The 27,587-nt window shown below is 39.1% G+C and overlaps 1 protein-coding gene and 1 pseudogene across 4 annotated transcripts in view; one reads left to right on the top strand and one right to left on the bottom strand.

The window, feature by feature from the left end:
* AKT3 (AKT serine/threonine kinase 3) overlaps positions 1-27,587 on the top strand; it is a 309,013-nt gene that overhangs the window by 273,698 nt on the left and 7,728 nt on the right. The window lies entirely within an intron of this gene.
* On the bottom strand, positions 1,250-26,740 carry LOC123845589 (zinc finger CCCH domain-containing protein 15-like; annotated as a pseudogene).

Below are 27,587 nucleotides of genomic sequence, written 5' to 3'. Positions count from 1 at the left end.
GAGATTATTTAGAAATGTGTTGCTTGATTTCCAAATATATGGATTTTCAGATTTTTCTGTTACTGATTCCCAACTAAACTCTCTTGTGTTTGGAAAATATACTTTATATGATATTAATCCTTTTAAATTTATTGAGACTTGTTTTATGGCCCAGAAAATGGTTTCTTTTGGTGTATGTTCTATGTACACTTGAAAAGAGTGTATATTCTGCTTTTATTGCACAGAGTGTTCTATCAGTAGCCATTCATGAAGATGGTTGTTGGTGCTTATCTTTCCTGTATTCTTACTCATTTTCTGCCTACTTGTTTTGTCAAGTAGGAAAAGACTGTTGAAATCTAGAGCCGTAATTGTGGATTTGTTTCTCTTTTTTTGTCTTTTTCATGTATTTTGAAGCTTCATTGTTAGTTGTATACACATTTAGGTTTGTGATAGCTTCTTGGTGAATTTACCATTTATCATCATGAAGTGTTCCTCTCTACCCATAGCAGTAAATCTTTATTTTAAAATCTGCTTTGTCTGGTATTAATATAAGTCCTCCAGCTTTTTTTTTTTTAATTGTATTTATCATTTCCATTGTGTTACTTTTAACCTATGTCATTACATTTAAGTGGGTTTTCTTTTAGGCATTATGTAGTTGATTCGTGTGTGTGTGTGTGTGTGTATTTTCATGTGTATAACAGTCTTTATTTACAACTTCATGGCAAAAAAAGAAGAGGGAAAAGTTTAAAACAGAGCATTCCAGCTGATCTTGTCAGATTAGAGAAGTTCCATTTTAAACGTCCATCTCATTGCCCAAAGGTAAACAATACTGAATGGCATATGCAGTTTCCTTTATGAAGTATAGTGTTCATATTTTAGACATGTGTTAAACATAAAAATTCTAAGGAAGTGAAATCACTCCTTAAAAACAGCATAAATTAAGGGTGTTTTAAATTTATATTGTCCTCGTAATCACACATGCCCAATCAAAATCAAAAACTGGAAAAGCAGTTGTACTTCCTATGTGAGTGGACAGTTACAACAAACAGTCATTTTATGTGATGACCGTTGTATTTTCAATTTACCATCAACTACTCTGAACTTACCATGAGATGTAGACAAAGTCAGGAGACAAGACTTAGGGAAAGTGCTCCTTTTTGGAGGGAGGTTAAGTCTTTTGGAACAAGCATGGGGAAGAAACATGCTGTTGAAGAATTCTTGTGGGAAAAATGTAGTCAATTTCAACTCCTGCTGAACTGGCTTACTGTTTTCATTGACATGTTTCGTGTCGTTCTTCTGACTCCACTGTGTTTAACTCTTCTAGTTTATCTGAATCTTCAACAGTACAGAGATTTTCATCAATGGGAACAGCACCCCTGGCTCCATTTTCCTGTCCCTTCCCTTCATTGTGCTGTTTCCAGATCACTTCCTTCACCACTTCACCCCCCTACCTCTGGAAGCTTCACTTCATTGTTTTCTGATATATGTGTGCTGAAGCTTTCAGGACTGGCTACAGTACCACTTCTCTCATCCACATCTCTTGGGATGTACGGGCTTAAATCTACTTCCTTTGTGTGCACTGAATCATCCCCTTTTCACCTGTTCCCTGGGTGTCACAGGTACCGTCTGCTTCCTCATGCTCATCAACCAGAATAGGACGAAATTCCAGCACCTCATGACCACTGATCACCAGTGCTTTCCCTGCTTTGAAGTCTGCTTTCCTTCCTTCCTTATCTTGCTCAAGTTCATTCAGTGTTTTCTTGTCTTTTCCTTTCCTCTCCTGCACACAAAGATTCTAGGGTGATTTTGGTATCATTTGAACCTAGGGCAGAACGTTGTCTTGCAATTAGATCTTATGAAATTTCGTTTTCTTTCTCTTCCTTCTTTATATCTTTCTTCAACACAAATCCGGGAGGAAATGCACAATGATGCATACAAGTATCATCCCCTCCAGGGCATACCCAAAGCCAGCCATATTTGTTGTTTTCAAAAGCTTTAAGAAAATCTTTGCACACTGTTTGAGGGTTTTTTTTTCTCTTTTCGACCTCGCCATGCTTTTTGTTCAATGTTTCCAGTTTTCTCTCATCTCAATTATCCACAGTATCTTTTTCAAGTTCTTTACCTCTTGCATCACATTTTCTCTCCAGAGTCAAGTCATGAGACAACTTACAATTACCTCCCCTAGTTCACTGCCCTTTCTTGAAGAGCACACATACCATGGATTCAGGTCTGTGCCTTTACTTACTTTTTGAGCAACAAGTACAGGTTTGAATAGGTCATTTAGTTCTTGCAATTCTTTCTTCTTGTCATCTTTTTTCAATTTCTTTTCAGCTTCACTTTATGCTACATGACATGGATTTTGTTGACTAAATTGAACTTGATGACTGACAGCTTTGATAAACTTATGTTGTTTTGCCCCTTTATTATTCTTTAGATCAAAAATTTTAGGGGCACCTGGGTGGCTCATTTGGTTAAGTGTCGGACTCTTGATTTCAACTCAGGTCATGATCTCAGGGTCATGAGATTGAGCCCCACATTGGGCTCCACGCTGAGCATGGAGTCTGCTTGAGATTCTTGATCCCTCTCTCTGCCCCTCCCCCACTGCTTGCACACTTTGTCTCAAAAAAATAATTTATGTTCAATAATTTTCTCTTTCTTTTTCTGCTCCATCTTTTTGCTGCCCACACCCTGACTCTGGTTTCTTGGAGGGTGTTGTAGAGACAGGTGGCACCAGGCAGACTTAAGCCCAGCTGGACACTGTCAGGGGATCTGGCTCCACGCCACGAGCAGGAGGAGGAAGACATGGGCTGCCCTAGCCACCGTACTGTGCCTCCTTTTTTCTTATTCATTAGATAATACATGATTTTTAAATGGACTCCGAAGCCCATTTTCATTTCATGCAAGTATTGATATAGTTGGGCTTAAATCTACTACCTTGGGATTTGTTTTGGCTCAATTTTTTTTATCTGTTACTTTCTTTTTTTAAATGTTTTATTTATTTATTCATGAAAGTCAGAGAGAGAGAGAGACGCAGAGGCAGAAGCAGGCTCCCCGCCTAGCAGGGAGCCCGATGCGGGACTCGATCCCAGAACCCTGGGATCATGACCTGAGCCGAAGGCAGACGCTTAACCATCTGAGCCACCCAGGCGCCCCTTATCTGTTACTTTCTTTAACTTCGTCTACCTGCTTTGGGATTTATTGAATATTTTATATTCTGTTTTATCTTGTCTCTTGTTTTATTAGCTATACATCTTTTTTTTTATTGTTTTGAGGTTGTTTCTAGAGTTTGCCATATATATGTTTAACTTCTCACAGATTGCCTTTAATTAATATTAGATCCATGCCACATTCACAGCCCATTTGTTTCCTCTTCCATTCTTTATGCTGTCATTTTACTTTCACATGGTATCAACGTCCTAGCACGTGAGAACTATATTTTGCTCTTGGCAGTTATATTTTAATGTGACTAAAATTATGTATTTACACTTTTAGCATTCTCCATTCCTTTATGTAGATCCTTGCTTCTGGTATCTGGTTTTTTGGTTTGTTGCTTCTCTTCAGCCTTTATACTAAGGCTTGTTTACTTAGCTCCACTTCTCAGACATGACTCCTGGGCTTGGAAAGATTCACGGAAAAAGAATGGGTTTGAAGGAAACATAAGATAAGGAAATGATGAGAATATGACATTTCAGAAGCGGAGGCCAATGTGAGAATAAATCAAATAGGGATAAATTAATGAAGATCTGCTGACTGGGAAGGACCCACAGTTCAGGGTGGATTGAAACTGGATGCAAAAAATGGAACAGGGCGCCTGTTGATTTGGTGTAGTTTCCTGCAAGGTTAGTTCCTGTTTGCTTGATGTACCTCCTTACCAGAACGATAGCTCCTCAAGTAGGGAACTGACATAACACGATTGGACCCTTTCAGCTTTTGTTAGTATAAACTTTTAGGCAGGAGAGCTCGGAAGAGAACCTCATGGAGAGACTGTGTGGTGATGGTAATATTTAATTCCAAATGCAGTTATCCATGCCGTAGAAATACAGGACTAGCACTAGAAGTGAGAACAGAAATGGTTATGGCTATCTGGGAACTCGGTTAAGTGAGGGTTGTGGGAGTGGATTTCCTCTGTGAGCAGGGGAAGGATGAGAAAATCAATGAGAAAGAAAAAGAGAGTCAGGACAGGGTGCCTGGGTGGCTCAGTCGGTTAAGTGTCTGCCTTTGGCTCAGGTCATGATCCCAGGGTCCTGGGATAGAGCCCCGTGTCGGGCTCCCTGCTCAGCAGGGAGTCTGCTTCTCCCTCTCCCTCTGCCTACCGCTCTGCCTGTTTGTGCTCTCTCTCTCTCTGTCAAAAAAAATATATATCTGGGACAGAGGGGGGTATGAGGACACTGAGAGCCAGGCCTGAGTGTTGGAAAATACCCACAGTCAGGAATGGAAGTTGGTTTGAGGACACATTTTTATAAGGTGTATCAGAGTCCCTTGTGAAGAATCATGCAAAAGTTACAGGGACACTTTTCTGACTGAATCTGACTCTATTTTCTGCCTGAAAAATTCATCTTGATGAGTTTGGTGACTGTGGCAATTATGCAGATGTTAGTGATCGCTGTGATGTTCGTCAGTGAAGCAAGGTCAAGTATAACATGGACACTAACAGAGAAGACAGATCGTTGGCTACAATATGCCTCTAGGAGTTTCACATTGATATGCTCCTTCCCTGCTCAAAAGATGGCCCATTTTTAAATTTTGGATCAAAGAAAGATGAGCTCCAAATATCTACCAAACACTCTTACGGTTTCACATTAAAATTACTGTCTTCCATTGATCATGAGGCATTGTACTGAGGATATAAAAGAAGACAGCTGTCCAGATGTTAGTTATGGCATGGAATGCAAATGGCCGGGGTTTTAAAATCCCTCAAATTGGGTTAAGAACAGAATACAACTAGATGTTCCTTATAAGAATCTCACCTGAAACAAAATTATACAGAAAAGTGGAAAAAATAAGAGGATGAACAGAGATTTAGCAGTCAAATGTTATAAAAAGTAAACAGACAACAATAACAACAATAATTTTGGGCTAAGTTGATTTCAGTACATAAATATGAAATGTGAAAGGTCATTTTTGGCATAATGAACAACATGCACCAAATAGCATCCACAAGCACAAAACGCTATCAGAAATGCCAGGGGACTTCTTAGAAATACAATTTCTTGCTCAGTGTGGCAGAGGTTTACTGGCAAGAGGCAGCTTGTGGTTTTGTTGATTTTCTTCATCAATTTTGTTTTCAGTTTTATTGATTTCTGCTCTGATTTTTATTTCTTTCCCTTATCACAGATTTTATTTGCTCTTCTATTTCTAGTTTTCTAAGCTGGAAGCTTAGATTATAACTTCAGATCTTTCCTTTCTAATGAATGTATTCAGTGCAATAAATTTTCCTTTAAGTTCTGTTTTCACTGCATCCCACAAATCTTGGATAAGTTGTATTTTCATTTTCATTTAGTCCAAAATATTTAAAATTTTTTCCTGAGACTTCCTTTTTGACTTGTGTTATTTAGATGTATTATTATTTAAACTAAGTATTTGGGGGGGGTTGAGCTGTCTTTCTCTTACTGATTTCCAGTTTAGCTCCACTGTGGTTTGAGAGCATTCCCTTGAATATCTGTTCTTTTAAATTTGTTAAGGTGTGTTTTAAGGCATAGAATGTGGTCTGCTTTGGTGAATGGCCTGTGAGCTTGAGAAGAATGTGTATTCTGCTGTTTTGGGATGAAGTAGTCTGTAAATGTCAATTGGATCCAATTGACTGATGGTGCTTTTCAGTTCAATGATGTCCTTACTAATTTTCTGATACCAGATGTATCAGTTACTGATAGAGGGATGTTGAGTCTCCAAGTGGAATAGGAAGTTAATCTGCTTCTTCTTGCAGCTCTATCAGTTTTTGTCTATTGTATTTTGATACCCTGTTGTTAGGATGCATACACATTAATGATTCTTATATCTTACTGGAGATTTTGCCACCTTATCATTATGCAATGTCCCTCTTTATCTGTGATAATTTTCCTTACTCTGAAATCTGCTCTGTTTGAAATTAGTATAACTACTCCAGCTTTCTTTTGCTAAGTGTTAGCATGGTATGTCTTCCTCCATCCCCTTACTTTTATTTTTATTTTTATTTTTTTAAAGATTTTATTTATTTATTTGAGACAGAGAGAATGAGAGAGAGAACACATGAGAGGGGGGAGGGTCAGAGGGAGAAGCAGGCTCCCTGCCAAGCAGGGAGCCCGATGCGGGACTCGATCCAGGGACTCCAGGATCATGACCTGAGCCGAAGGCAGTCGCTTAACCAACTGAGCCACCCAGGCGCCCCTCCATCCCCTTACTTTTAATCTCTCGGTGTCTTTACATTTAAAGTAGATTTCTGCTAAATAATTCGTGGTTGGTTCTTGTTTTTTTACACACTCTGGTAGTCATTGTCTTTTTGTTGGTGTTTTTAGGCCATTGAAATTTAAAGTGATTATTGCCATAGTTGGGAGTAATATCTGCCATATCTGTTACTGCTTTCTATTCATTGTCCTGTTCTTTGTATCTTTTTGTGCGTTCCACTCTTTTTCTGACATCCCTGGTTTTAACTAAGCATTTTCTAAGGCTGCATTTTTTCCTCCTCTCTTAGCATCTCATTTATACTTCTTTTTAAACTGTCTTGGTGCTTTCCTTTAAGTTTGCAGTATATATTTACAACTAATTCAAATCCTTTTTCAAATAGTACTCCACCATTTCACAGATGGTACAAGTACTTTAAAGCAGTATTCCTAATTCCTCCTTCCTGTCCCAAGTAACATTGCTCACTAGTATCACTCATCCAGAAGCTATAATTATTGTACATATTGTTGCATTATTATTTTGAACAAACTTTCATCTTAGATCAGTTAAGGGATGAGAAAAGATTTTATTTTACCTTTGTTGGTTCCTTTTCTAGCGTTCCTCCTTTCTTTCTTTTAGAACTAAGTTTCTATCATTTTCTGATGAACTTTTTTTTTAAAGATTGTATTTATTTGAGAGAGAGACCGGGAGAGCATGAGCAGGGGGAGGGGCAGTGGGAGAGGGACAGGCTGACTCCCTGCTGAACACGGAGTGGATGCATGGCTCTATCCCAGGACCCTGAGATCATGACCTGAGCTGAAGTCAGGTGCTTAACTAACTGAGCCACCAGGCACCCCTGAACTTTTTTTTTTTTTACACTTTTTGCAAGGTGGGCTTACTGGTGACAGATTGCCTCAATTTTTGTTTGTCTAGGAAAGTCTTTATTATTCCTTATTTTTGAAAGATAATATGGCTGGATACAGAATTCTAGGTCATTGGTTTGTCTTTCAACATAAGTATTCCATTTTTTTAATTCCATTTTTTTTTCTTACTTGCATGATTACCAAAGAGAAATCCAATGTAATTCTTGTCTTTGAACTTGTATAGATAAGGTTTTTGATGTGTGTGTGTATGTGTGTGTGTGGCTTCTTAAAATTTTATCCTTGTCTTTGATTTTCTGCAATTTGAATATGATATGGCTAGGTATAGATTTTGGACCCTATGTTGAGTCATATTCTCTGAAATTAGGAGATACTGTTTTGGTGGCTAGCACTAATTTTGGAAAATGGCTCGGTCATTATTGCTTCAGATATTCCTTCTGCTTTCTCTATCTTCTTTCTTATATTCCTATTACATATACCTTTTATCATTGTTTCATAATTCTTATTTCTCTTTCCATCTCAGTTCTGGCAGTTCCTATTAACATTTCTTCAAGCTTACTGATTCTTTCCTTGGCCATGCCCTGATTATTAATGAACTCATCAAAGGCATTCTTAATTTCTGTGATGGTGTTTTTTCATTTCTAGCATTTCCTTTTTATTCTTTCTTAAAGAATTCATTTCTTTACTTATACTACCCATATGTTTTTGCATGTAGTGCAGTTTTTCCATTAAAAACCCCTTACTATATTTTCATAGATGAATTAAATTTCTGGTCTGATAATCTCTGCCATATCTGAGGCTGGGTCTGGTACTTGCTCTTTATTGTGAAACTATGTTTTTTATCTTTTAGTATGCCTTGTAATTTTCTGTTGAAAGTCAGACATTATGTACTGGGTAAAAGAAACTGAAGAAATGGAGGTAAATAGATTTTTAGTAGAGATTTTATGTGTTTATTAGGCTAAACTTACTTGCTAATGCTAATACCATTTTTTTAGGAGATATTTCAATTTGTATGCCTTTTATTTATTTTTCTTACATTATTGCACTTGATTAGGATTGCCAGAACAATGTCATATAGAAATGGTGAGAACAGACATTTAATTATTATAGCATTCACATATCCCCCAGTTACTATGATAGTAAACTGTAGGTTTTTTTATGCACACCATCTCTTAGATTGACAAAATTTTCCATTATTCCTGTTTTCTGAACATTTTTATTATGAACAGATGCTGGATTTTGTCAGAATTTCTGCATTCACTGACACAGTCATGGTATTTCTGTTTTAGTTTGTTAATATGGTAAATCACATTGATTTTTTAAGATTATGTCTATGCTGCATACCTCAAATTAACCCCATTCGTGGTATATATTTTTTATTTACTGCTTAATTTCTTTTGTTAGTATTTTGTCAGGAATTTTGCATATAATAAGAAATAGTAGGCTATACTTTAACATATTAGCCATCTGGTTTTAGAATCACTTTTAGCTCACTTTTTATCAGTTACTAAGAAAGAAAGAAGAAAATCCTCAATGGTAATTGTGGCTTTGACTATTTCTCTTTTAGTACTATCACCTTTGCTTTATTTTAAAGTTCTGCTTGTAGGTTCTCCCAAATTTAAGATTGTTATATCTTCTTAATGAATTTACCTCCTCATCATTTCATCTAGGTTAGCTAGACACCAAAAATGAGTGGTATTTCCTTCTCTTTTATGAAAGTTTTTGCATAGAATTGGTATGTTTCTCCTTTAAATATTTGATAGAATGTCCTGTAAATCCATCTGAACCCAGACTAAAGAAATTCTATCTCTAATGGATATAGGACACTTCTAGTTATCTTTCTTTTGAATGAAATTTGGTAGCTTGTATATGTTTTTAGGAATTTAAAAATTTTATCTAACTTGAATTAGTTGACATTCAGTTGATCATTTATTGTCTTGATTTTTTTTCCATTTCTTTTAGCTTGCTTTTTAAATTAGTTCTTCTTTTTCTGGTTTATTAAGTTGAAAACTTAGATTTGAATCTTTTGTTCTTTTCTAACATGGCCTTGTAGTGCTATATATTTACTTCTAAGCAACTCTAGCTCTGAGCACAGCCTATAAGTTTTGTCATGTCATATTGTGACTTACTATTTATTTCAAAATGCTTTCTAATTTCCCTTATGATTTCTTCTTTGACCACATGGGTTATTGAAGTATATTGTTTCATAATATTTGGAGATTTTTCAGCTATCTTTCTGTTTTAATCTCTAGTTTAATTCTGTTGTTCTTAAGAACATACTTTTTATATTTTAATCTTCTAAATTTTTTGAGATTTGTTTTATGAAATATGGGTTATATTGATGAATGTTTCATGTGCATTTACAAAGAATATGTATTCTCTTGTTATATACAGTGTTCTGTAAATGTCAATTAAATCAGGTGAATGAATAGTGTTAAGTCTACTACATCCTTACTGAATGTTTAAGGGCTCACTTTTTATCAGTTACTAAGAAAGAAAGAAGAAAATCCTCAATGGTAATTGTGGCTTTGACTATTTCTCTTTTAGTTCTGTCACCTTTGCTTTATTTTAAAGTTCTGCTTGTAGGTTCTCCCAAATTTAAGATTGTTATATCTTCTTAATGAATTTACCTCCTCATCATTTCATCTAGGTTAGCCAATTTTTGGCATAAAGATTAGAGATGAATGAAAAAGAATAGAAAAACAATAGAGAGAATAAAAAAAAGTTGATTGTTTGCAAATATCTACAAAATTAACAAACTTTCAGTAAGAGTCACTAAGGAAAATATCAAATACTAAAATCACAAATGAAATAGGGACATTACTAGTGACTTTATAGAAATAAAAAAGGATTATAAAAGAATACTCTGAACAGATGTACATGTAAAAGTGGATAACCTATATGAAATGGAAAAATTCCTAAAAACGTACGAACTACCAAAATGGCTCAAGAAGAAATTGGAAATCTGAGTAAAGCTGTAACTAATAAATTAGGCAATTAAATCAGTAATCAAAAAAGTCCCAGATGGCTTCACTGGAGAATTCTGTCAAATATTTAGAGAAGAAATACCACCACTTCTTCCCAAACTCTTGCAAGAAATCAAGGGAGTAAATACTTTTTAACTCTTTCTATGAGGCCAGCATTACCCCAATTCCAAAGCCACACAGTAAGACATTACAAGAAAAGAAGACTACAGACCAACATCTGTAACTAACATAGATACAAAATTCCTCAATAAGCTCTTAGCAGACCAATTAGTAGCATATTAAAAGGATTGTATACCATGATCAAGTGAGTTTTATCCCAGAAATGCAGACAGTTCAACAGACTAAAATTAATCAATGAAATACCCCACATTGATAAAGAAAAGGAACCCACATGATCATCTCAATTGATGCAGAAAAAGCATTTGACAAAATTCCACACCCTTTGCTGATTTATAAAAACAAACAAAAAAACTCAGAAAACTAGGAATAGAAGGAAACTTGCTCAACATGATAAAGGCCATAGATAAACCCACAGCTGACATCACACTTGGTGTTGGAGGACTGAAAACTTTTCACCTGAGATGAGAAAGAGAACAAGGACGTCTACTTGTGACACTTCTGTTCAACATTAATACTGGAAGTTGTAGTCAGAGCAATTAGAACAGAACATAAAAAGCAATCAAATTGGAAGGAAGTAGTAAAACTACCTCTCTTCACAGATGTAGAAAACCCCAAGGAGTACACACATAACCTCTAAAGCTAATAAACCTATTCAGCACAGTTGCAGGATATGAAATCAACACAAAAAATACTTTATATTTGTATATATTAAGCTATGAACAATCTGGAAAGCAAATGAAGAAAACAATTCCATTTACAGTAGCATCAAAAAGAATAAAATACTTAGGAATAAGTAGAATCACAGGGGTGCAAGTTACATGCTGCCAAGTGTACAACATTGCTGAAATAGATGAAAGAAGACATGAGTAAAGGGAGAGACACCCTGTGTTTGTGGCTTGATGACTTACTATTAAGACGACAGTCCCTATCACGGTGTTAGAGAGTCCGTGCAATCCTTATGAACACGGTCATGTGTGCAACCTGTGTAATATGCTCCCAGATTCATCTTGCTTATATTCTGTTAAGGATTTTTGCACCGGTGCTCATGGGGATATTGGTCTGTAGCTTAGAACATGCATGTCTTCTAAGGCATCAAGTCAAACCTCAATAGAAAACAAAGGAGCCATATAACTCAGACCATTTTCTGTGATCAATAAAATTGCAATAAAACTAGGAGTAATCAACAAAGAAAGACTTCTCTAAACCACAAATGTTTGACATCTTTAAGATAAACTTGAATATAAATCACGGATTACAAAGTAGCTGCATTGGAAATCGGAAAATATTGGAGTTGAATGGCAGTGAAATTTGTGAGATGCAATCAAGGCAGTTCCTAAATACTTGTACGGGGGTGGGGGTGGGCAAACAAAATAGAAAGATCCAAAATTAGCCAAGCTTCCAAATCAAATTAGGGGAGGAAATTCAACAACAGAATAATTACGGTGAGAGAGAGTAGAAGCACCAAGTAAATGTAAAAGTACAAATGAATGAAATAGAAAGCAAACGTTTGAAAGGATCAAGAAAATGCAGTTATATAAGAAAGAGACTAGTGAAGTAGACAAATCTCAAAATTAATCAAGAAAAATATTAGGAATTAAAATGAGATACAGAATATAGAAATAAAAATGTAATGCAACTACCATGAATAATTTTTATACTGTTTATTAAAAAAGAGAGGTAATGGATAATTTTAAGCAAACTATAAATTATCAGCTGACTCAAGAAAAATGTGAAAACATTTTATTGTTAAATTAGTATAAAATCTGTCACCTCTCCAGTTCCAGTGTTTTCACCCCAATACAAAAACACCAGTACAAGTCTAGATGAGTTTTTCAGGTAATCTCCATCAAACATCCAAAGAGAAGATAATCCCTGTCATTAGAAAGATTTTATACAAGCTTCTCCTAAGAAAGAAAGAGGGTTATATACTTCTCAAACTTATTTTATAACCTTTGGTAACCTTGATAAGACTCTTATAAGAAAAAAATTATAGGCCATTTGTGAACAGAGATTTAAATATTCTAAGTAAAATATTGAGCAGTTATTTCTAACAATGCATAACTATTTATATTCTCATATCCATGTTAGATTTGTTCTAGAAATATGATTAGATTAGAAAAATTTAATGTCATTCATCACATTAGAGATTAAGGAAGAAATCTACATGACCATCTCAATCTTTATAGAGAATAAAAAAAAGAGGAAGAAAAATGAAAATCTTTTCATGAAAATGAAAGTAGAAACCGTTCGTGATTTTTTTTTTTAAGATTTTAATTATTTATTTGACAGAGAGAGATAGTGAGAGAGGGAACACAAGCAGGGGGAGTGGGAGAGGGAGAAGCAGGCTTCCCACTGAGCAGGGAGCCCAATGCAGGGCTTGAACCCAGGACCCTGGGATCATGACCTAAGCCGGAGGCAGACGCTTAATGACTGAGCCACCCAGGCGCCCCCCATTCGTGATTTTTAAAGATATATTTAAAACACATTTAGTAACCTCGAAGTAAAATGAACCTTCTTTAAATAAGTTTTTATCAAAATTTTTTCTACAAACATTATACTTAATGGTTGGATATTACAAATATTTTCTTTAAATGTAAGGAAAATGATATCTATCAATATCATGTTTGTGGCGGTTTTTTGAAATTGTTTTTCAAAGATTTTATTCACTTTATTTGAGAGAGAGAGAGAGAGAGAGAAGGGGCAGAAGGAGAGGGAGAATCTCTAGCAGATTCCCAGCTGAGCAGGTGTCCTGACGCGGGGCTCAATCCCACAACCCTGAGCCGAAACCAAGTCAGACACTTAACCAACTGAGCCACCCAGGTGCTAGTAAGATAAGGTAATAAAAATAAGATAAGAAAAAGAAGTAAGTGGTGTGTGATTTTTAAAGGAAAAAAAAAACTTAACAGATCTTTGATGATGGAATATGTAGTAATTACATTTTGTCTTATTCTTACAGTGGACTATACTATACTGAATAAAAAATGAATATGGATTTGTAAATATCAATTGGTAAATTTATTTATAAGTATTTATTGGTAAATCTCAAAAATACATGAACATAAAAAATCAAGTTACATAAGATACTTAGGGAATGATACCGTTATTACAAAAACTGAAAATGAACTAAAGAAAATTATGTCTGTGATGGCCTATCTATGGGCAAAAAGTATAAGCACTTGCATGCAAATGATACAGAGCACAGCACTACAATATTTGCTTGAATCATATTCAATTGTAATTTGGGGGATTAAGAATGGGTGAATATTAGTGAGGGGAAAGCAATAGGTATTAGCTGCATCTCCATGTTTTATATCTTAAAAAAAAAAGTTTCAAAGTACATATGACAAAATGTTAACATCTGTTAGGTAGATCTGGTTGTCATTTATATTATTTTCCACTCTTTATGCTCAAAATAGTTATTTTTAAATTTTGTAAGTGAAGTGGGAGGGGAAAGAAATGGAAGCACCAAGCGTAGGTTCCTCGAGAAAATGGAAGGAGGGAGTAAGAGCAAAATGGGAAACAGCCCACGGAATGGATTAGATGTGTGTTTGCTTTCATGTTGCTCGTGTACCTGGGGAAAAATCCAATCAGGGCTCTGGAAGTGGAGATACATAGCCCAAAAGTAAGTTTATATACAGATAGTAAGATGTATGATATAGAGATTGTAAGATGTGAGATGATGATAAATACAGGGAAAAGTAAGACATAAGGAAAAAGCAAGATCTGTGAAGGCTAGCCAAAGGGATTAGTCTTTAGAAGAGGACGAGGTGGGGCACCGTCGTAGTGTCATTGATGGGAAAGAAATGGGAATGCCCACTGAAGCAAATGTTTTTGTAAATATTTGGTCCAGAAAGTTGGGGTAGTTCCTGCCTGAAGGCCCCAGCTTTATCGCAGGAGTCCTGCCTTCTTAGAGTGAGAGTCCTCTCACTGGGGACAGGGCAGGAGTGCCAGCCAGTGTTTAGGGGCCCAGCTGAGGCAGAAGATTCCAGAAGTTTATGCGGACTGCTGAAGCTTTATTCTTTGTAAGGAAAAAATAATATTACAAAACAGTGAAGACCAAGAAAGAGGCTTTTAGGGAAGATTGATTTGGAATCTTTGGCTCATTTTGATCTTAAGATTTTACCTCATTTTGATCTACCTTCTACTTATCACATTCGTACTTACTTTCCAGAGGTTTCCTTCAGAAAAGAAGAGAAAACTTGCTTTTAGAGAGTAATTTAGGTATTTCATTGTTTACTTTGGCCACTGGTTTGATATTTGCTTCAGTGAAATGGCAAATGTTTAAATGAGTAATTTTATTTTAGTACGTAGTGGGAGGAGCAGAGAGAGGCCTGAATGAAATGATGCCTCAGGGGATAGGACCCATGGGGATCTTTCACACCTTGCTGTCTTAATTTGGTTCCTTCCTTAAATTTCTGTGTTCCTATTTGAATATCAGCCTTCACCTCTGTCCAGATGCTAAGTTAGAACTTCTGGTATTTATTATTTTTTTCCATGTTCACCCTTTCAAATACTCTTCATTCTTTTTTTTATAATTAAAAAAGAATTGTTTTGGGGCCCTTGGGTGGCTCAGTCAGTGAAACATCTGCCTTCAGCTCAGCTCATGATCCCAGGGTCCTGGGATCGAGTCTCGCATCGGGCTCCCTGCTCAGTGGGGAGCCTGCTACTCCTTTTGCCTGCCGCTCCATCTGCTTGTGCTCTCTGTCAAATAAATAAATCTTTAAAAATAAAAAACATTGTTTTGCTGAGCTCTGGTTTGCCCTATCAAGTGTACACGGGGGTGGGTGTTCGTAAGGTCACCAGGTCACTGTTGCCGCTGTCTGAAGCAGAGCGAGCACTCCCATCTCTTCACTCCTTGGAGACTCAGTTCCTTTCTGGTACATTCCCCTTCAGCCCCAGGAACTTCCCTCATTTTGTGTAGTGCACGTCGGCTGGCAAGGAACTTGTTTTCTTTTATCTGATGGTGTCTTTATTTTGCCTTCATTCTTGAAGGAGATTTTCACTGAATGTAAAATTGTAAGCTGATAGTTCAGTGAGTGCTTACTCAGTCATGTGTTCCCTTGTAAATTATGTGTCCTGTTTCACCGGCTGCTTCCAGGATATTTTCGTCTGTGTGATGGCTTTAGAATAAATCACTCTGACTAGGCTAAGCTACATTTTCCAGAATTCTTCTGTGAGATTCTCGCAAGCTACCTCATGGGTCGGAGGCAGTGGTCAGGCCTGTGTGCTGCTGGCCCCCCTGCCAGCCTGAGTAGCTGTCCCCGCTGCCGGCTGGCGAGTGTATTCGGCTCCATGATACGGGCCCCCAGCTTGGGCAGCAGAGCCACTCCATCGAGGTCAGGGGCAGTAGGAAATGACATGGGCTTCCGTCTGTCCCGTGGGCTCCTGTTCATGCTTCTGGGTTTCACATTGCTCTTCTCCCTGCCTGACACGCATTCTCCCCTCCCACCTCCTGCCCTGTGGACGCCAAGCTCCCCATATCCTTACCCGTGGGTGACAGCCTTACACACACTGCACGGACAGCCATCTCCCTCAGCTGAGTGAGTTCAGATCACCTAATCCCTTCCCTCTCCCTCCCTCCTTCCTTCTTTTCTGCCCTCCTCTTCCTCTCTCCCTCTTTTTCTCCCTCAGTCTCTCTCCCTCTCTCTCTCTCTCTCTCTCTCTCTCTCTCACACACACACACAAACACACACACAGTGTTTCTGCTTTTCTGCTTGAACCCGGACTGATAGACTTTGGTTTTCAGTCTATACTGTGTGTAGGTGAGATTTTCTTTGTATTTATCCTACTTGGAGTTCTCTGAGCTTTTTGAATCTCTTACTAACTTTAGAAGGATTCTAACCATTATTTCTGGAAATATATTTTTTGTCTTACTGTCTTTGTAATTCCAATTCCATATACCTTCAACCTTTTGACACTGTCCCATAGGTCTTTGAATTTCTGTTCATTTTTTCTAATTTTTTGCCTGTGCTCTTCAGTTCAATAATTTCTATTGACAAATCTTCCAGTTAACTGACTCTGCTGTAATCTTTAAACTGCTGTAAGTCCATACGGTGAATTTCTTTTTTTTTTTTTTTTAAAGATTTTATTTATTTATTTGAGAGAGAGAGACAGAGAGAGCACATGAGAGGGGGGAGGGTCAGAGGGAGTAGCAGACTCCCCGCCGAGCAGGGAGCCCGATGCGGGACTCGATCCCGGGACTCTAGGATCATGACCTGAGCCGAAGGCAGTCGCTTAACCAACTGAGCCACCCAGGCGCCCCATACGGTGAATTTCTTATTTAAAATGTTGTGTTTTTCTTAAAATTTTAGATTTTATGTTCTCTGTTTTTAAAAGTTTCTATTTCTCCATTTCTTTGATCATTAGGAACATATTTTACTTCACATCATTGAGCGTAGTTATAAAGTCTGCTTTAAAATTCTTGTCTGCTAATCCCAAAGTCCAGGCTTGTTCACATCAGTCTCCCTGACCGTCTCTTTGTGGTGTGTGGTCCATCTTCTCCTGTTTCTTTTTATGTTGAGTCATTCTGGAATATGTCCTGGGCATTGTGACTGATACACAGTAGGGCCTCTGAATTCTATTAGATTACAACAAAGAATATTGATTTTTTTTTTTTTTTTTTTTTTTTTGGGTATTTGTAGGCAGTTTATCATGGCTGAACTCAAACAGCAACCTCTGTGCCTCCCCAGTGAGCATCAGTTAAAATTTTAGGTCAGTTTATTTAGACTTCCCTAGGTAGCTTGGAGTCTGCCCTGTGCATGCGTGGTTCAGGAGTCGGCCAGAGATTTGGGCAGACTATATTCAGAATGTGGGCCCCCCCCCCTCTTCTGCTCTCCCTACTTTAAGCTGCTGTGCTTATCCGAAGGTAAGACTATAAGAATGTAAGACTATAGATTTCTCATCCAAGTTTTAACCCCACATGGTATAGACTGGAGCTAAGAGCCACAAACATGGGGAATTCATCCAGTACTGTTTCCTTCTTCATAGTGTCCCAACTCCCCTCTGGTACATACCTGTTTCTAGTTCCTTCCCAGAACCTTCGGATTTTCTCCAGAGTTTATAATTATCTACAGGAGGGTTGATCCAACAGGAGCTGCTTGGCCATTAACAGAAGCAAAGCTTAGTATTTATTTTTAATTATGCATCATAGCATGTCAAATACAGCCTTGCTTCTGGTGACACAGGAACATTTTTTATTCATGCAAAGAAGTATCCCACAAATTCACATTTGTGCAGCATTCTGAAGAGTCTGTGTAGGTGAAAGAGCTTATTTCAGTGTTGTGAATTAGCAGTGAATGTGTGGTTAGTTCCATGCACCTCCAGGAGATAACTCTAGGCTCTTCCCTCCCCTGCTTGTCCCAGCTCTTACTGACAAACTCAACTCTCCTAGTAAATGTGCAATTTGCATCACCTTTTGTCTTGAGTAGGCCTCAAACACTGCAAGACCAAAGGACCTCATATGAATACTTTACAGTGTTTATTCACCATTTACTGCTCATCTACTTTGTACCAAGGGTTAGGAATGCACTGAGCATCTAAAGGGAAGATCCCTGTCCTCAAGTTGCTCACAGTTTAGTGGAGGAGACACAAATAAGCAAACTATTTGCATTTCTGTGTGACCTCCAGGTTGAATTAAAAGTAATTGGAATTAGGGGTGCCTGGGTGGCTCAGTTGGTTAAGTGTCTGCCTTCGGCTCAGGTCATGATCCCAAGGTCCTGGGATGGAGCCCCACATGAGCCCCACATCCAACTCCCTGCTCAGCGGGGAGCCTGCCTCTTCCTCTACCCACCCCCGCACCCCCTCCCCGTGCTGTCTCTCTTTCACTCAAATAAATAAAAATCTGTTTTAAAAAAGTAATTGGAATTTTATTTATATTATGCTTTTGGATAACTTCAAGTAGTATGAAAATTTGGGGGGCACCTGGGTGGCTCAGTCGTTAAGCGTCTGCCTTCGGCTCAGGTCATGATCCTGGGGTCCTGGGATCGAGCCCCGCATCGGGCTCCCTGCTCGGCGGGAGGCCTGCTTCTCCCTCTCCTGCTCCCCCTGCTTGTGTTCCCTCTCTGGCTGTCTTTCTCTCTGTCAAATGAATAAAATCTTAAAAAAAAAAAAAAAAAGAGTCTGTTACTTGATATGGCTCGCTCTCTTTAAAAAAAAAAAAAAGAAAAGAAAATTTGGGGCCTCAGTTTTTTCATTTTAAAATGAGGAGATTGGATTAGATCTACAAGATTCTTTTCAATGCAAATATTTTATAATTCAGTTGAAAATGCATTGAAAAGAAGAGGTACTCAAACACCCACTTCTTTGTTCTTTGTAAGAACTTGAGTACATTGGATCACTTAAGCCCTGTTGAACTTCGAGGTGCCCGGCTAAAGGTAATGCTGCTTGTTCTAGCTTCCCATCTTATGATTCTGTGTCTGGCTGGCCCGTGTGCACCTGCAGGGGTCCTTGGATGCATAGTCAAATTAGGAAAAATACTTGTGCATTTAGAACCTCTTGTTCCTCCTCTCCCTCCTTTGGGGGCCTGCACAACTGAGCTCCTGCCTTTGGGATTCTTCACCTGATTCTGGTTAGTCTCTGCAGATCCGTGAACTAACACAGTGCTGGGGCACAGGGGCTCCCCACAAACCCAGATTCTGCCAGTAGCTCCCTCACCTCTCACAGAAACTCTCTGCTTCTCTGCCGTCAAATTGAACCTTTGCATTCTCCTGCCCTGCTTCTTAAGTCCTCTACTTTTCCTTCTTCCCTTCCCACAAAATCCCCAAACCCAGAGGCTCTTGGATCACTAGGTCCTCTGTAGGGGTTGGTCTGGTGTGATAATGAGAGAGTGTCTGTCTTGGTGGGAAGGTGGGCATGGGGATAGGATCTTGGTCATCTTCACAGAAATATGATATGGATTTCTTTGTAAAAATATTACTAAATCTTGGTTGGGAGCTTTATTATTAATATCCATCTTTTTCTGTATTATAGGTTTAATAGACTTTAATGTGACTGCCTGGGAGCCTACCCACATTTTATATGGTTTTTGTTTGGTTGGTTTGGTTTTTGTCTATTGAAATAGGTCCCAAGTTTTCTTCATCTTACACCATTTCTCCCCAGTTTACATACTCATTTAACTTTTGCCCATGTTCATGAACATTTCTAATCAGAGACAGTGATTAGTGGCTGTCATGCTCCTGGTGGGAGGCCTTGCCTGTGTAGTCAGCTGGCGGGGGATGAAGAGTGGACTGTTCCAGCAAGTTCTTGAGGTCTGTAATGGACTCGGCTTGCCCATCCTCACCTGTATAGCAGCAAAGTCTTTTTACTACTGTCCCTCGCCTTCCAGAGAGGGCTCTGTTTCACTAACAAGAGTTGTTTTACCTCCATAAGCAACTCTTCTCCAAGGATGCCTGAGGTCCTCCAATGATGTAATGTGCCCATGGATGTTTGTGAGCAGCACCACCTGTCCACAGACTCACAGCCAGCGGAATGTTTGTGAAGCTCTTTTTAAATGAGGACATTGATCAAGTAAAAGAAAGTATAAGTTCAGATTTCTGGGGGTTACTTTCAAAGCAGTGCAGACCATGCATACTGTGTGTTAAAAAGCCCTTCTAAATTCCAGCAGGGAAAACAGATGTATTAATTAAACATTTAATTTTTGTTATAGCTAAAATATTCACTTTGCTGGGCTCAATTTAGGATATAATATTTGTATATTAGTGTGATATATACCTTGGGAACCTTGGTGCATTTTTTTTAATAGAATCAAATCAACATTGTGGACATGAATTACTATTGTGTGGTTTTGTGAAAATGAAGGATAGGTATTGGAGTTTCTGGTAATCTGTCAAAAAAATGTTAATTGGTATTATAAAGCTTAGCAGATAATATAATTAAGCAATGTTTGCTATAGATTTAGTTTTGTTAGAAATAAATCCTCTTTCCATATTCCCACTTTTCCTGTGTGTGTGTGTGCATGTGTGTGTGTTTATGTGTGTGTACATATACATATACAAACACACAAAGCATAAAACCAGTTTTTCAGGAGGGGTGCCTGGGTGGATCAGTCATTTGAGCATCTGACTCTTGATTTCAGCTCAGGTCATGGTCTCGGGGTCATGAGATTGAGCCCCGCATGTCAGGCTCCATGCTGGGCATGAGCCTGCTTGAGGTTCTCTCTCCCTCTCTCTCCGTAACCCCACCTCCCACTTGCATGCTGTCTCCCTCAAAAAACACACAAAAAACAAAAAGAGTTTTTCAGGAGAACAGAGATTAATTAAACCAGAATCCCTATGTAAGCTTAGTTACTCTCTTGATGTTTTAAAGAGGTAGAATTACAGCATTAGATTATTGTCTGTGGCAAATCTGAGCCTTCAGTAGTATTGGCAATTTTTATTGCCAGTGTCTGTGTTCCCGGGCTTTTTGATATATATCAGAGTGGTGGACATAAACATAATATTCAAATAGGGTGACGGCTGCAGTTCCATAGAAACCCGTCTGTATGAGCTTTCCCTGCAAGTTTCAAGCCCTGCTGTCTATTTCTAGAGCGCCAACACTGAAAACAGAAGAAAGAACATAGAGACTGGGAGGTAGCAATTGATTTGTTGCTGAGGAAGGTCAGGGGAGACTGACCCTCAGCAACCTTGGCGTCTGTACTCCCCTACTGTCCCTCCAGCCATACCAGGACTACGACTTACTCTAACAAGTTCAGGGGGATGTTTTCTCTCTATTCTTTCACTTACACTGGAAAGAAACACAGTGCTTTAGAAAGATAGCAAATGACAGAGTGATTGATACCATGTAAAATCTGGGAGAGGGTCAGTGTGGATGGATTTGGGGGGCTGCTGTCTTGCTGCCATGCTGTGGTCTTGAGACTGCAAGGACACGCAGCTCTGATAATGCCTTGTTGGTAAACTGGAAGCACAGCCCTCAGCCCAGCACTGTGGTCTTCCTGTTTACATCATCCAGAGCGGCATTTCCTGAAAACCAATGAGCTTTCAAAGAGATACATTCGGGGTTTAATGCATCTGTTGGGAAAATATGTCAGGTTTGCAGTTAATGCCATCCATTGAGTTAACATCTGAAGGTAGCTGAGATTTACAGTTGAGTGTTTCTGCCTCTGCCACCACCTCTGCATTCCTCGGTGAGAGTCTGCAGTGTGTCAGTTGACACAGGAGTGTTTTGAGAGCTTTGTCCAGAGCAGGGGAGGGAAAATTAAGATGATACTGGTTTAGGGGCAAAATAGAAAATTAATGTGTTAGTCTGCTGGGGCTGCCATAACCGAGTACCACAGCCTGGGTGACTTAACAGGAATTTGTTTTCCCACGGTTCTGGGAGCTGGACGTTCCAGATCACGATACTGGCGGGGTTGGTTTCTTCTGAAGCCTCTTTCCTTAGCTTGTAGATAGATGCTTTACCTGTTCCTCCTCACGTGGTCTTTCCTCTATGTGCGTGCCTCTGGAGTCCCTTTGTGTGTCCGCATTTCCTCTTCTTACAAGGACACCTGTCAGGTTGGACTAAGGCCTACTCTAACACCTCGTTTTAATGTAACCACCTCTTAAAAGGCCCTCTCTCCCCATGCAGTCCCTGGGGGTTAGGACTCCCAACATACGGTTTTGGCGGGGAGGGGGCACAATGCAGCCTATAAGAATGAAATATTTGAAATGTGTTCAGTTGTTCAAAGTGAATATATGCTCTGGGAGTCAGAGGAAACCCGCAGCTGGGCGTACCCAGAATGTGTGTGGTGGTGCCTCTGTTGGGGTCTGTGGTGGTTCTTTGCACGTTCTCTCTCACACCTTTCCCCATGTACAGAAATTAGGTTCTCGCTTCCCTTTGTGGATGTTCATACTTTACTGCGTCGTCTTCTGCCTCTGTGTGTGAGCTGAGGGGAGGAAATATGCCCCCAGCACACTTGGCTTGACTTTGACTAACGTCCAGAGAAGCAGTCAAAAGCAAAAGCATTTCACTCCGTGTCTTTGCAGGCGCCACAGTAGAGAAAGCTTGGGATCCAGAGACAGGAGGGTTTGCTGCTCTAGTTGCTACTTGTATCATCTTCAGCAAGTCATTTTACCAAGTTTAGCTTCAGTCTCCTCATTTCTAAAAGGGCAGGCTACATGCTCTCTGACATCTCACTTGAGCTCCAAGATTGAATAATGATTCATTTATTTTGCCACTAAGTGGCAAGCACCAGTTCAGGAATCCGGGCTGTAGCATTGGTGCAAAACAAGGTCTCAGGTGAGACAAGTATGAAACAACTAGCAAGTGGTAGACTTATTTCATCTCAACCATAACACATAAAAATCTTAATTATTTTTACATCTAATAACAAATCTTAAAGTACATAAAACAAAAACTAATAGGACCATAAGAAAAAATAGACAAATGCACATTATAATTTGACATGTCAATACTATCTCTAAATAATTGATAGAAGCAGAGAGAAAGTCATTAAAGTTAGAGAAGACACTAGCAATACCATCAGCCAGTTTAATGTAATTGACATTTATAGACCACCACCCAACAACAGAAGAACATTCCTTCTTCTCAAGATCACACAGAACGTTTGCCATGATATACCATATTTTGAGCAAAACAACTCTGTAGATTTTAAAGGATTCAGATAACTTAAATCATGGTCTCTTTGAATGAAAAAGGAATAAAATTAGAAATCAAAACAAAAATATATGGAAAATCCTCAATTACTTGGAAACTAAGTGCAATTTTAAATAATCCATGGGTGGAAGAAGAAACCAAAAGGGAAAGTATAAAGTATTTTGAACTGACTAAAAATGAAAAACATGTTTTGCTGTGGGCTACAACTAATGTAATACCTCAAGAGAGTAGTACCAGAGGGCAATATTCAGAAAGAAGAAAGGTCTGAGATTGGTGACCTTATCTTCCATCTTGAGAAACTAGAAAAAGAAGAACAAATTAAACCCAACAATGTAAGCAGAAGAAAGGAATTAATAAAGATTGGGGCAGCAGTCAGTGAAATAAAAATGAAAAAATTATAGAGAAAATTGATGAAAGGTGGTTGAGAAGATAAACAAAATTGGTAAATTTCTAACCAAAGTGAACAGAAAAGCAAGAAGACAGCTATTAATACCACAAATGAGAGGGGTGACATCACTACAGATTTTATGAGTATGAAATGGATACTAGGAAATAGCATGAAAATCTTTATGTCCATAAAATCAACAGTTTTGCTGAAATGGACAAATCCTTTGAAAGATGCAAATTACCATGAAGAAACAGATATCATGAATAACTTGGTATGTGTTAAAGAAATTTTATTTGTAGTTAAAATGCTTCTCACAAAAAAGACTCCCAACCCATATGGCTTCACCAGTGAATTCCCAAACTTTTAAGTGAGTAATAGTATTAGTTCTACAAAGATCCCTCCAGAGAACTGAAGAAAAAGGCAATATTTCCCAGTTCATTCTGTGAGGCTAGCTTAACCTGATACCAAAAGCAGGCAAAGATAATATAAGAAAAGAAAACTATAGACCAATTTCCTTAATTAACATATGTGTAAAAATACTTTACATAATTTTAGCAAATCAAATCCAACAATAAATACAAGAATAACACATCATTATCAAGTGGGGTTTATTCTAGAAATACAAAGTTGGTTTAATATTTAAAAGTCAGTCATTATGAGGGTTGCTGGAGTGGTGGGAGGTGGGAGGGATGGGGTGCCTGGGTGATAGACATTGGGGAGGGTATGTGCTATGGTGAGGGCTGTGAATTGTGTAAGACTGTTGAATCACAGACCTGTACCTCTGAAACAAATAATACATTATATGTTAAAAAAAAAAAAAAGGAAGAAGATAGCAGGAGGGGAAGAATGAAGAGGGGGAAATCAGAGGGGGAGACAAACCATGTGAGACTATGGACTCTGAAAAACAAACTGAGGGTTCTGGGGGGGATGGGTTAGCCTGGTGATGCGTATTAAGGAGGGCACATTCTGCATGGAGTACTGGGTATTATACGCAATGAATCATGGAACACTACATCAAAAACTAATGATGTATGGTGATTAACATAACATAATAAAAAAAATTTTTTAAAGTCATTATAATTTACCATATTAATAATAACTAAGAAAGAAATATACATGGTTATCTCATTGGATGAAAAAAAAAAAAAAAGCATTCAAGAAAATCCAACGTCCATCTGATTTAAACAAAAAGCAAACAAACAAAAATACTCCCCAGTAAACTATGAATGAGAAACTTCCCCACCCTGATAAAGGACATCTAGGAAAAACTTATCACTAATATCCTACCGGGGGAAGTCTGAGTGATTTTACAAGGTGAAGATGTTTGCCCTGTTAGCATTGTACTGGAGATTCTGGCCAGTGCAGTAAGGCAAGAAAAAGAAATTAAATGCATTCAGATTGGAAAGAAAGAAGTAAATGTCTTATTCATGGACAACATGATTATCTATATAGAAAATCAGCTGGAATCTACAAAAAAGCTATGAAAGTTTAACCCATTAGTTACTTGATACAAAGTAAATATATAAAAGATTGCACAATACAAAAATAACTAAATGTATACAGTAGCAACAGGCAATCCAAAATGGAGACTAATAAGAATATCACTTATGATAGCAACAGAAATATGAAGTGCTTAGGAATACTTTTGACAAAAGATGTGAAAGCTGTTCATACTGTAAACTAAAAAATACTGTAGAGAAATTAAAGATAGCCTAAAGCAATGGAGAGGTCTAATGTGTTCATGATTTAGAAGGCTCAATATTTTTAAGATGATAGTTCTCTCAAAATGGATACATAAATTCAACACAATCCTAATCAAGATTAGCTTAGCAGGCTATTTTGTAGAAATTGTTAGGTTGATTATAGAATTCATATGGAATGCCAAGGGACGGACATAGGGTAGCCAAAACAGCTTTGACAGAAAACAAAGTTGGAGAGCCTATACTACCCAACTTCAAGACTTGCTAAGTTACAGTAATCAGTACAGTTGTTATAGACAGATAACATTTTTTTTTTTAAGATTTATTTATTTGAGAGAGAGTGCATGTGTCCATGGGGGGAGGGGCAAAGGCAGAGTGAGAGAATCTTAAGCAGACTCCCTGCTGAGTGTGGAGCCCGATTCAGGGCTCAATCTCACGACCCCTGAGATCATGACCTGAGCCAAAATCGAGTGGGACACTTAACCGACTGAGTCACCCAGGCGTCCCTGGACAGATAACATTTTTTATTTGCCCACAGAGAACCTAGAAATCTAGACCCACACATAATATGGTTAAGTGACTTAAAACAGAAGTGCAAAGATAGTTAAGTTCAACAAACTGTGATGAAACAATTAGACATCCATATATTTTTTTTAATTTGCAGCATATACAAAATTAACTCAAAACATGATCCTAAGTGTAGAGCCTTCTAGAAGAAGACACAGGAGAAAACCTTTGTGGTGTTAGGTTATGCAGAGATTCAGTAGATGAGGGCAGTGCATGACCCATAAAGAAAAACTGATAAACCAGACGATAGCGTAATTAAGAATGTGTGTTCTTCAGAAGGCGCTGTTAAGAGAATTAAAGGAAAAGTCACAAACGGGAAAAAGTTACAAATCACAAATCTGATTAAAAGACCTGCATGCAGATTATGTAAAGAACTCTTGAAACTTATTGACCAAAAAGGGGCGGTGCAAATATTTGAACAGACCCTTCACCAAAGAAGTAAATTCACGAAAAAGATGATTGTTCATTAGGGAAATTCAATTAAGCCCGTAGTGAACCACCACCACACGCTGGAATGTCTGCTGTTGAAAAAACCCACCAAACCAGTGCTGGCAAGAACGGGGAGCAACTGGACCTTTCGTACATGGTGGATAATCACATAAAATGAAGCGACTGCCTTGGGAAACAGTCTGGCAGCTTCTTGATGTCTAGCATGTGACCCAGCCATTCCACTCTTCGGTATTTGTCCAAAATAAATGAACGCTCATCTCTATACAAAGACTTGGACACCCAGGAGTCCTCGCAGCTTTATTTGCAAAAGCCCCAAACTAGAAGGAACGCCATGTCCGATGACAGGTCATGGAGCGATGGATGCGGGCACACCTGTGTGGAGTGTCACCCAGCATACGGGGGGCGGGAGCTGGTGACACTTGAAGTGACAGGGATGGACGTCGAAATAATCGTGCTAAGTGCCAAAAATCAGACAAAAGATACATGCTATGCGGTTCCATTTACATAAAAGTCCGGAAAATTACAAACAAGGCCATGGTGGCAGAAAGCACGGGGGAGGACGGCTCACAACAGGCTCATGAGGAAACAGACACCGGCACATCTTGATTGGGGTGACGGTTTCATGGTTTTGTACGTATGGCAAGACCCGTCAAAGCGTAACATGTACGGTTAACTGTAGGTCACGCATACCTCAATAAAACTGTCCTTAGACGTCCTCGCCATCACCAAGCTTATGTTTTGTTAGGAGAAGGTGTAATGGCGGCAGGAGATGAACGCACGTACATTTTGTGCGCATGCGCGCGTGCGTAAGGGCGTTGAGTGGGCTGTTGAAAGGCCTGCGAAGGACAGGGAAGCCGCGTGAGGAGAGGAGGCGGCGGGGAGGGCGGCCGTCGGTGCGAGGAGGTCAGAAGGCTTCTGAACCGAGGCCGGCTCAAGCCCCCGTCACGTTTGGAAGCTGTTTTAAGATCGTTCCAGTTTCTGTTGAGTTTCAAGGGACCCCGCGCTCTCTCACCGCTGCTCTCCCCGGAACGTGAAGTCGATTGTCGTTTTTGCCTCAGAAGGCAGCCGCTGGGAAGGGCGGGCCGCGGAAAGCACAGCCTACTCCACATGCCCGGAAGCCCCCTTCTGCCGAAAAGCGTGTCTTGTGAAGTTTTGATTGGAAGGATGAGGAAGAACTATTTGGGGGCATTTGTAGCACGTGACCCCAACCAGAGCCGCAGCCTCCGGTCTCCTGCAGGTGGAGGCCGTGACCTCTTGGTTCCCAACGAGGAAAACGGCAAGTTGTGCGGTCCGCTCAGCTTTGCTGTTCTGGGGGCGTGAGTGTGGCGCCCGGGAAAAGCGGGCCCTTGTGTCCGAGTGGAGGAGGGGAGATCTCCGGCGGTGGAGTGAATGTTTGCACGGCCCGGCGGCGTCCCAGAGCAGGGCCCACACAGCTGAGGAGCTTGGCCCCGGGGAGGTCGGGGGTGGGGGGAGAGCCATACTGTTCTGTCGACGCCGCGGCGGGTCAGAAGTGGAACCGGATCTAGGTTCGTCCCCCAGAAAGTGCCTGCTCGTAACAGGCTTTAGATTG

Source organism: Mirounga angustirostris, unplaced genomic scaffold (assembly GCF_029215605.1).
Source record: "Mirounga angustirostris isolate CCGP_5_RB_7025 unplaced genomic scaffold, mMirAng1.0.hap1 SCAF_6, whole genome shotgun sequence".
Classification (NCBI taxonomy): domain Eukaryota; kingdom Metazoa; phylum Chordata; class Mammalia; order Carnivora; family Phocidae; genus Mirounga; species Mirounga angustirostris.
This window is presented reverse-complemented; position numbering and strand designations above follow the sequence as displayed.